We start from the raw sequence: 9,154 nt of genomic DNA on the forward strand, positions 1-9,154 counted from the left end.
TTCTAGTCTCCACATGGGTGGCAGAAACCCAGTCACATGCACCATCATCGCTGTATCTCAGGGTCTGTATCAGCTGGAAGCTCGAGTCAGAAGTCAGAGGCAGGAAGGAATCAAATTCAGCCACTCTGTTGTGGCACGCAGGCGTCTGAGCCACTATGTCAAACACCTGCTCCTAACTATGCTTATTCTCATTCTAGATCAGACAACGGGAAACTCACTGTAGAATTTTCTGATTCACTGTCTTGGGGTCTATTGTATTGATTGATGGTCAGATGCTATCCCTTGACCACAAGATCACCATCAAGTTAGTGGTTCTTGCCCAGCTCTGCCACCCACTGGCTGTGTCACCGTGAACAAGCCCCTGAACTTCTCTGGATCTGAATCTTGCCTCCATCAGGCAAGGCTGGGCTCAAAACGCCTCTGACATTGTTCTCTGGTCTTTCTAGATTCCAACAACCTGGGCTGTTTCCAAAGATTTTCTCTTGATTTCCTCCTCTTCCCCAGGATGCTGTCCCCGTTGCACCCCCACCCCCCATCCCGCCCCTCTCTTCCCCCGTCAAACAGACGCTGCTTCTGGATCCTTCTTAAATAAGGGCTCTGCAATTTCTGCACATGGCTGCAAACGTATTGTCTATGCTCCAGAAAGGCGCGCTCCTCACCCTCAATCCAGTGAGCTCACACCTCGGCCCAGCCCATTAACTCGGCCTGCCCGGAGCCAGCCGGGCGCGGCACTGCACCCCCCCCCCCCCCCCCCCCGGGCATCGGCTGGGTCTTGCTTGGAGCAGCCAGCGGGCCTGCACCACGCGGGGATCCCCGAACCCTCTTCTCTCCCATGCCGCTGCCTGATGAAAACAGACTTCCCTTCTCTGTTTTATGAAGACAGTCCTTGCAGCTGTGACTATAACTGCTTTTTTTTTTTTATTCCATACCAGCCAAGATTATGGTCCCATAACCCAATTAGTGTCATTTGGTGGTGGTCCAAGGGCTCCCGTGCGCGAGCTTTAATTTGGGGATCCCCGGAGGCTGCACTTCACATCTGTAGCCGGCCTGTTCTCCCTCTCCCCTCATTTGCTCGAGGTTTATGGGAGGATTAGCTGTGTGGTCTGCGAGGCGGCTGCCTCTTTCATCCGCTCCGCGCTCGAGCCGCCTTTTACTTTTCATCAAGCCCTGGCACCTGGGCGGGCAGCCCGGGCGACTGGAAGAAATCAGGGGGTGCCCTGCAGGCCGCGTGGGGGAGGGGCACGGGGCAGGGCTGCGGGCCAGGCGGCTCCCCACGCGGCCAGGGCCCGCCGGGCGGGGATCGCGGGCGCCGCGCGGGGTGCCCCCACCCCGCCCCCACTCTGGCTGGCGAGGGCTTCGGGCGCTCATTGTGCAGGCAGCTGGCACCAGCTGGGAAGGCGAATTAGCATAACAAAGAGCCCGAGCGAGCGCGGCGCGGCCCGGCGGGGGCTCTGCCGAGCGCCTCCGGCTCGGGGCGGGGGAGGCGCCGTCCCCGGCAGCAGCGCGCCCCGGGTCGCCCCGGCCGGAGACCCTCGGAGCGACAGGGCCAGCCCCCCGCGGGCGCTCTCGGCCTGATCCGGACCGCAGGGCTCGCGCGGAGAAGACAGCGGGTGTGCGCGTGGGGGTACGGGTCACTGCTCCCAGGGTGTGGGAATGCGGGTGGTTGGCGGCCGCCCGCAGACGCGAGGGGACTCGCAGCCCCCGCCCCCGGAGGGTCCCTTTGTTCCTTTCCCAGAATCGGCGGTGGTTTCGTGTAAATCACCTGTTCCCAATCCTGGCCGCCCCTCGGACCCTGTCCCGTCACCTCCCAGGAGCTTTCCCCAGGGCTCTGGCTCCCGGCCACTCCAGGGTCTCGAGACCAGGTGGCCTGGTTGCGGCCGGGCCAGCGCCGAGAACCGCTGGGCGGGCTGGGCCTTGGAAGCTCTTCCTTCGCCTTCGCCAGCAGAGGTCAAGGGCACAGCCCTCCGGTCCCAGCTCCACAAAGAAGCACTGCATTCAAAGAGCGGCCCAATCTCAAGCTGACCAGGACCACGGAAGGACATACAACCAGAAAACGCCCGAGGCACTTTCTGCGCCGCCTGCGACCCAGGGCGCCCCCTCATTTCAGCCGTCCCCGGCACGTCCCCTCCAGACTCGGGCTCCAGCACCCTCCCGCAGGAAGGGAAGACCTGTGCACGCGCGCGTGCTGTCTCCCAGAAACTGCCAGCTGCTACGAAGCCCCGGACGGGAGTGGGGGTGGAGGGGCGGGACCTGGGGACCACGGAGCTGCAGCTCCGCGCCTCGGGTCACGCGCCTAGGCCTCGCCGCGCTGCACCGCGCCGGTTTCCCGGTTGCGGGAGCCGGGTGGCTGGCGACTGCTCGCCCACGGGGCCACAGGATCCCTCGCCTGAGCTGCAATGCCAGTCCTGAGCTCCCCTAGTACCCAGAGGTGCGCCTTTCGCGAAGGCAGGCCTGGGCAGCTGCCTTAGCATCTCCAAGCTCCCGAGAGGCACGGGCTTCCGAGACCACCCAGCCACCCTCCCGGCCAGGGAGACAGAGGCCCCGGAAGGCAAGCGACACGGCCCAGCCTGCTGCGCTGGGGCATGCTCTCCAGGGAGAGCCCGGATGCAGACGGCGCCGGCCCTGGGGGCCCACAGGAGAGCAGAACGGGGTTGAGCCCCTGGACCTCCAGTCTGAGCTCTGCCCTGAGTTCAAGAGCCGGGCAGGTGCCCTGAGGGGCTGGGGGTGGCTGTTGCTGTTATTAAGAGTTCGGAATTCTCGGAGGTTCTAACAACTGTGTTCATTCTCAATAAATGGCTTCTTAATAATCGTTTTAATTAGCAAAAAGGCTGTCTTATTAAAGCTAATTAAAGGCAATTTGGGAACCTTATTTTCATACAATCATAAAATTAGAGAAACAAGAGGCTGGAGAAATGGGGAGTGTCTTAGCTTTTCTGCAGGGACCAGGAAGGAGCTTGGGAGGAGACCCTAACCCCAAGCCAGGTCTGCAGGGCCCAAGTGCTCAGTGGGTGAGCCAGGGCTCTCAGACTCGGTCTCAGATGGGGGCCAAATGTGGGGAGGGCTCCTCTGTCCACCTCACCTAACTGGAGTTTGAGTCACCCAAACTCCTCTTCCTCTGCTCCCACAGGGAGTGTTCTCTTCCTCCAGTTATCTTCAAGTTGGCACAGAGGGCTCTGCTAGGCACTCTGCCACTGCACCTTCCCACTCGTGCCCAGAAGCACCCCTTGGTCCCCCAGCATTGCCTCCCCATCCATTCAATGGCCCATGTCCTAAATCAGTAGCCTAACAGGTGCACTTAACCTCTAGGCCTGACTCTCAATGCTTTCCAGCCCTCAGTCCAGGCTACCTTCTGCTCATGTCCTCTCCCTGCCCTGACTTACACAGTCATTTCCCCTCAAGGGCAATCAAGATGTACATTTTGTTTGAAGCTTCCAGGGCTACAGTAGGCCTGTTCCATGACATATAAAATGTAATGTTCAGCCAGAATCATGGTTTGGGGCTTTTTGTTTTTAGACAGCCATTGTAAAGCAGGAATCCAACGTGGGGTTCAGCCTAAGAGAACTCAGTTAACAATCTTGCCTGCACACAACTTTCAGCAATGTCTTGATTTCTCTAAGATCCGGTTTCCTCTTGTGAGTAACCTGAGGCTAACGATGATACCCACATGACCAGATTGTTGGGATGTATAACAGGTAACAGGAAGTCAGGGAAGTCCCTCTTCACAATAGCAGGTGCATCACACTGTTCGTTCTGCGATCCTTGTTCTTGTTGACATGGGGACCAATGTAGGAAGTATGTGCAACCCTCCAAGAAGAGAGCCCATCGGAGGGATCTCCTGGCTGTCTGAACTCATCAGCCTCGGAGCCCGCCCTCTGTCCCTTCTGTCTAGGATCCTTTCCAAATTCTCTGGGTCCACAGGATACTGGTTCATGGGCACATCCTTCCTGTAAGTGTCCAGCCTCCACAGTACAGGAGAGAGGCACTGGACAAGGGGGCGGATCCTTGCCTTCTTACATTAAGTTTCCCAGCCTCCATTCTCAGCGAGCCTCATAAATAACACTGGCAGGAATCCAGCAGATTAAAAGAGCCCACCCATAAACCCTACCACAGCACCAAGAATTTTTTTAAAATTTCTTTTCATTTTTTTTTTTTTAATTTGGATGGCAGGGATAGAGATCTTCTTTTGGCTGGTTTACTCCCCAAGTGCCAGCAACTGGACCAGGCTGAAGCCAGGAACCCAGAACTCAATCCGGCTCTCCCACAGGGGTGGCAGGAGCCTTCCTCTGCTACCTCCCAGAGTATGCTTTCATAGGAAGTTGATTCAGAACTGGGGTAGTCGGGACTCAAATTGGACACTCCAATATGGGACGTGGGTGTGGTAAGGAGCAGCTCAACCTGACGCACCAGTGACGTATCCCAGAGCACCAAGAAGTCTTGCCTGTTCTTGAAAAGGTGACTTGATACAAGCAGATGCTACATAGCGGGTGTTGTACCTGCTCAGGCCTCGGGGCAGTGAGTGGCCAGGAGTCCTCTCCCATTGTCCACCCCCCAAGCATCCTCTGGATGGAGCTGACCACAGAGCAAGGACGATGAGCAGCCCCGTGATGTGGCAGGTGTTTAGCTGCCTGGCGTCCAGGTAATTTTCTATAGCTAATTGATTATCGCTGGTACCGCAACCCCTCATACACCAGAAGGAAATGTAAACCTGTGACAGTCTGATCCTGATCAGCCCCGCTCTTGGTACCATCAGGGGCTGTAATGGAAACACAAGGGAACCAGCAGCCCCCTGCAATCCCACACAGGGGTTATTTTTTCCATCGCAGCCAAGAAAGGCTCTTACACACCAACCCTGAGCATCGGCGGCTATGCCAGCCCCACCACAGCTTCCGCTGGGGCTGGAGCTACCCTGACATGTGTGATTAAAGCTCCGTGTGAGACAGCATGGCTGCATTTTCAAGGAGACCGAGGAAACCTCACAGGACCCCTGGGGCAGGACACAACACTGCTCCTCAGAACATTCCTTTTAAAAAAGTTGTCATGAAATCCAATTAAGCAGCTGGAAGGCCAGCGTGGGCAGGCCTCCTCGGGGTTAATAAATAATAGAACATGCCATGCGTCGGAAGGGTATCTCTTCCCTACGCGTGGAGGCTGTGACAAGCCCTCCTGGTGGGAAGAAACTGCACCACCACCACCCCGGGTCCCCAACATTTCAGTGGACCCACAGTGAGGTCACCTAGACAGATGCCCCCAGAAGCCACAAGCTCATCGGCATGGCCCTGAGAGTGAGGGAGTGAGGGAGTGAGGGGCTGGCTTAGAGCAAGGACAGTGTCAGTGTCGGCTCAGGAGCCCTGGTTCCAGCCCAGGTTTGTCTCACTCCCAGACAAGCTGGGCAGAGGCTCTGTTCCCCGTGGAAGAGGACTGTTCAAAGGGAGGACTGGGAGGAGGACATAGCAGGTGCTCTCTAACTGGTCCTCCTTCTCCATGGCAGAACTCGAGGTGGACTTTTTTTCTTTCTTTGTGAAAAACTTTTTATTTATTTGTCTGAAAGAGACAAAGAGAAAGCAGGGGGCACTCCCTTGTGCTGATTCATTCCCCAAATGCCTGCAAAGACTGAAACTGAAGCTAGCTCAATCCAGGCCTCCCACATGGGTAGCAGGACCCTAATGACTGGAGCATTCACTGCTGCCTCCCTGGGTGTGCATGAGCTGCAGTCAGGAGCCGGAGCTGGTATGGAACCAGGTACACGGGCATCCTAACTGGTGTTTTAACCACTAAGACCAAAATGCACCCCCGGAGAGGCTCTTTGCTTTTGCTAGACCAGCACTTGTAATGGAAATTTAATGAGAACCATGAGTGTGATGTTAAAAAATTTAGTAGCCTCATTAAAAATAATAAGTTCCAAGAAACAAGTGACACTAATTTTAGTAATATATTTAGCCCGATGTATGCAAAATATTGGCACTTCAGCATGTAATCAATATGAAAATTACGAATGGGATCTTATACACTTTTTGGTTTTGTACTAATCTGGGTGTGTTTTACACTTATAACACATGTCAGTTAGGACAAGACACATTTCTAGTGCTGCATAGACACATGTGGCTATGGAAAGGTCGAGCCCTGTTCTCCACGACCCTTTGCTCACGGATCACATAGCTTCCAGCTGGCTCACAGCCATGTCCTCTCTCCTCTTTGCTCCCTGGGGCCATGTTTTTCCTTCTTGGGGCCCCTGAGCCCTGCTCTCACTCAAGACCACAGAAACACAGAAAGGCAGTTTGGAAACTGCTCCCAGACACTGCCCAGGGAAAACCCCCAGGGGCTAGAGGGTCAACACCTTGGGGTGGCGACAGGATCACACACCCCAGGACAGGCTGTGCAGGGCGCTCCTACCAGCTGGGCAGGCAGGTACAGGGGCCTGGGAGGTGGTGCTCCCAGAGTGGCAAGAGCTTTTGTTCGGAGCAGAAGGGAGGGCCTTTAATCCTCTCTGTTGCCAGAGAGAGAGAGAATGTGGGCGGCAAGTGAAGTCTTGTCGGAGAAAATACTGGCAGGAAGGTGAGCCACATGCCGGAGCCACCCTCCCGCTTTGATGTAGCTCCTTGGTGCCATGCAGGCCAGGCCAGGCCTGCGACAGACGCAGCCCTCCGCGGGGGGTTGTGTCTGGGTGAGTGTCTGGCCCCGATCAGGCTGTCGCTGCCTGTCTCTGCATGCCCCCTCTCGGAAAGCGTCCCAAGGGGGAACGAGTCCGGGCTCACATGTTCCGAAGCCCACGTTTAGACAGGAAGTCTGAGAAGCAGGAGTGCCACAGAGAAGGCCACAGGCTGAGACAGATGGCCCTGTACCCGGCATGCCCGCCCTTCCTCCCTGACTGCTCTCTGCCGCCTTGCAGAACAGCAGTGGATGAGTGAGCAGGGGACTGTTCCAGTCGGGCAGGAGCTGAGACAGGCGCCCAGACAGCCCCAGCCAGCACGCTGAGTGCAGGGACTCGGGGGGGACGCGCTGTTCATGGGCCTGGAACTGTGGGATGTGATGCAGCCTTGACAGGACCCCACGGGTCAGGAGAAGGTCGCGCATTTGTGAGAGGCTGGGCTCTGGCAACCTTGGCTGGATGGCACCGTCAGCCCAGGCTTTAGGAAAGAGGACAGAGAGCTGGTGATCGGCCTCTCACATGTGCGCAACCTCGCAGCTTACCAATAGACGTTCACCTTCTGGTAGAACTCTCCTGACGATGCTACACAGTTGGCAGGGCAGATACCAGTGTCTTTATTTCACAGGTGAGGGAAGTGGGGTTCGACGAAGGGATGGCCTTCCCAGGGCAGAGCCAAGATCACCAGGCAGGCTTTTCCACTAGACTTTGCCAGAATCCAGCACCCAAGGAGACCTGGGAGCAGGAGGCTGATGAGAAACCTTGAATCCTCTTACTCAATCAACGGGCTTGAGTGCGTTTCTTTGGAGGGGAAGAGATGCTGGGGACAAAAATAAAAAAATCTAATTTTTATTTGACATTTTATTTGTTTACCAGAGAAACACACACACACACAAACACACACACAGAACTGCACACTCACTTTCCAAATGCCCACAATGGCCAGAGCCAAGAGCCAGGAGCCAGGAACGCAGTCCAGGTTTCCCACATAGATGTGAGGGACCCAGCCATCACCTGCTCTCTTCCAGGGGCTGCTTAGCAGGAAGCTGGAATCCGAGCAGAACTGAGACTCAAACTCGGGCACTCAGATGTGGGATTTGGACGTCCCAAGTGGTGGCTTAACCACCAGGTCAAAGGTTGCCCCCAGGATCAGATTTTTCATGGAATCTATGATGCCCCAAAGCTTTTTTTTTTTTTTAAGATTTATTTTATTTATTTGAAAGAGTTATGGGGGGGGTCTTCCATTCTGCTGGCTCACTCCCCAGATGACTGCAATGGCCAGAGCTGGGCTGATCTGAAGCCATCCTGGAGCTTCTTCCAGGTCTCCCACGCAGGTACAGGGGCCCAAGGAGTTGGACTATCTTCCACTGCTTTCCCAGGCCACAGCAGAGAGCTGGATTGGAAGAGGAGCAGTCGGGACTCGAACCAGTGCCCATGTGGGATGCCGGCGCCGCAGGCTGGAGTTTTAACCTGATGTACCACGGCACCAGCCCCGCCCCAAAGCTTTGGTGAGAATTACTGATCTTGGACTCCTTCATTTGGCAGATGAGGAAGCTGAAGGGCTGAGAGGGTCAGTGATTCAGCTGGGTTCCTTCTGGCCTCGGGGCACAGGCAGGGCTTGAGTCAGGAGTCGGACTGCCCTCACCAGGCCCCGCCTGGAGCTCTGCAGTGGCTCCTGAGAGCCCCAGGTGGGGAAACATCAAGACCCTGCGTGCAGGGATCAGGACTGAGAATGGGTGTGTCCAGCCAGCTACACCCTCAGCCAGCTGTGCGTGTGGGGCTGACATCCTGTCCTCTCTGCACATGCTCACCTTGCTGAACTCTCGCCACCTCACTCCTACTGGGAATAGAGCAAAGACGCAGAGACCTGGAATGCGCTGGCCACAGAGATGGGGCAGGAGAAGGCGAGAGGAAGGCGTACAGAAAGGAGCAGGTGGATGTAGACCCAGGCTGAACAAGATGGCGCTGGGCACCAGATGACCAGGACAGTTGGTTTTGTGCTCCTGTGTCACCCCCCTCTCCCCATCATTCACACTACAAGTAAGGCCCGTCTCTTCGACCCGAGCCCCAGACCATCTGCATTGGTCAGTGTCTCTCTGCGCAAACGAAGCCCATAGACAAAGCCAGAGTTTTCCCCATCTGGTTTTAGCATAAAAGGATTTATTAAAGACATTGAGAGGACTGGAAAAACAGACTCCAGGCCGCGCCTCTCCGGCGACTCCCAGCACCACCGGGAGGGAGCCACATGGCAGATCTGCTGCCTCCCGGAGCAGGAAGCTGCCGGCTCTACGCCACGCTGGGTCTGCTACGAGCTGGGGCCGGGCAAGAGGGGTGACCCCTTCCTGCTGTGTGCCTCTTCCCAGGTAGCTCTGTTCTGAGTCAAAGATCGACTTCCCTGCCCAGAAGCAAAGGAAACTGGAAAATGCAGGTGCTTTGTTCTGTTTTACTCTCCACTGGGAAGTTGGCTGTGCACTCTGAAGAAATAATGAAACCTGAGAGAGGGTGAAGATT

This window comes from Oryctolagus cuniculus, chromosome 13 (genome assembly GCF_051225735.1).
Source record: "Oryctolagus cuniculus isolate XC-2025 breed Fujian yellow rabbit chromosome 13, ASM5122573v1, whole genome shotgun sequence".
Classification (NCBI taxonomy): Eukaryota; Metazoa; Chordata; class Mammalia; order Lagomorpha; family Leporidae; genus Oryctolagus; species Oryctolagus cuniculus.